Consider the following 2,500-nt stretch of genomic DNA (forward strand, 5'->3'; position numbering starts at 1 on the left):
TTTTTTCAGCAATGGCTTTCTTTTTGCCACTCTCCCATAAAGGCCAGTTTTGTGAAGCACCCGGGCTATTGTTGCCATATGCACAGTGTCTCCCAGCTCAGCCGTGGAACACTGTAACTCCTTTAGAGTTGCCATAGGCCTCTTGGTGGCCTCCCTGACTAGTGCCCTATACGCCCGGATACTCCGTTTTTGACGACGGCCTGTTCTAGACAGATTCACAGTTGTGCCATATTCTCTCCATTTCTTAATAATGGACTTTACTGTGCTCTGAGAGGATATTCAATGCCTTGGAAATGTTCTTATATCCTACCCCTGATTGGTGCTTTTGAAGAACCTTATTCCGGATTTGCTTTGAATGTTCCTTCACCTTCATGATGTAGTTTTTGTTAGGAAATGTACTAACCAACTGTGGGACCTCCCAGAGACAGGTGTATTTAACCTGAAATCATGTGAAACACCTTAATTGCACACAGGTGGACTCCATTCAACTAATTATGTGACTTCTAAAGACAATTGGTTGCACCAGAGCTTATTTAGGTGTGTCATAGCAAAGGGGGTGAATACTTATGCAATCAATTATTTTCTGTTTTATATTTGCAATTAATTTAGAACAAGTTGTAGATTTTATTTTTCACTTTGACATTATGGACTTTTCTTGTGTTGATCAGTGGCAAAAACTCCCAATTAAATCCATTTTGATTCCATGTTGTAACACAATGAAATGTGGAAAAGTCCAAGGGGGGTGAATACTTTTGAGAGCCACTGTATTTCTTAGCAGACACCCTTATCCAGGACGACTTACAATTGTTACAAGATATCACATTATTTTTACATACAATTATATTATTTTTCTACATACAATTACCCATTTATACAGTTGGATTGTTACTGGAGCAATCTAGGTAAAGTACCTTGCTCAAGGGTACAGCAGCAATGTCCCCCACCTGGGATTGAACCCACGACCTTCTAGTCAAGAGTCCCGAGACCTAACCACTACTCCACACTGCCGCACTGACCATAGTCAAAATTGAGCTACATGACCAGAGTCACCATTGAGCTACATGACCAGAGTCACCATTGAGCTACATGACCAGAGTCACCATTGAGCTACATGACCAGAGTCACCATTGAGCTAAATGACCATAGTTAGAATAGAATTGACTAGAGTCAGAATAGTGCTACATTGGAGGCTGTGTGGTCCAGTGGTTAAAGAAAAGGGCTTGTAACCAGGAGGTCCCCGGTTCAAATCCCACCTTAGCCACTGACTCACTGTGTGACCCTGAGCAAGTCACTTAACCTCCTTGTGCTCCGTCTTTTGGGTGAGATGTAATTGTAAGTGACTCTGCAGCTGATGCAAAGTTCACACACCCTAGTCTCTGTAAGTCGACTTGGATAAAGGTGTCTGCTAAATAAACACATAATAATAATACATTACCATAGCCACAAAAAACCTTAGTGGACAAAGTGGGTCTGGGTGGCCGAGCGGCAGTTCCAGGAGGTCGGCATGAAGTAGTGACTTGCTCTCATAATGCTATTAGATAACAGATACACTGGGGGGGTAAGTGCATATTACTAAGGGCATGGTCTTTTGATCAAAAAAATATTTAAGTAAAAATAATAAGTCAAGCCATGTGGGAGGCTCTGCACCCCGGGCAGAGTTCCCATTCACCCCTGGCAGCTTCCACTTCCCTGGAAGTCTGTCTGTTGCCCTCCCGTGCCTGGCGCCAGATCAGGTCGGGCTGGAGGCTCTGTTTTCGGCTTGGGGAGGCGGTGGGTCCCCTTACAGTCCTGGACTTCCATGCTGATGGAAGTATGCTGCCCTCCCGCGCCTGGCGCCAGATCAGGCCGGGCTGGAGGCTCTGTTTTGGGCTTGAGTAGGCAGTGTGGGTCCCTTACATTTTTTTATTTTTAATGCACTTTAAGTCTCTTGCCTTCACGGGGTTTGGAGGCTCTGTTTTGGGCAACAGTGTGCCATTTGTGTCCTTGGTGACCTCCATGTTTTTGCTGCTAGAGACTAAGTCCCGTTGTGGACATGGTCGTGTCTACCTTCAATGCGAGCCTTTTGGTGGACATGGTCATTGGCCGAGCACTTTAAAAAAAAAAATCCTATCTTTAACATTAGATGACCATAGTCCGGACTTTTTTGGCTCCGCCAGAAACTAAGAGTTGAAAAAGACATAGTCATGTCGCCTATCTTTAACATGACATGACCATGACCATGCAGGGCAGTTTATGGAAGTCTGTAAACGGCCAAGATTGAAATGTCCTGCGGGGTGGCAGCGACTCCTTGGCAGTGTGACTTCGGCCCCGTTGCCCATAAAGACTCCATGTCTGAGATACAACGGGGGGACCCGCGGAGATTTCCGTCGACAGGGTTTTTAGAACAAAAAATATTTCTAAGTCAGGACGGAGGTGTCAGAAAAATGCTTGTGAGTGATCAGTTGAAGCCAGGCTTGGAGGCTTTGTGCTGGGCAGGGGAAGATGGCCGGGATGACTCCTC

The sequence above is a fragment of the Acipenser ruthenus genome, unplaced genomic scaffold, assembly GCF_902713425.1.
Source record: "Acipenser ruthenus unplaced genomic scaffold, fAciRut3.2 maternal haplotype, whole genome shotgun sequence".
Lineage (NCBI taxonomy): Eukaryota > Metazoa > Chordata > Actinopteri > Acipenseriformes > Acipenseridae > Acipenser > Acipenser ruthenus.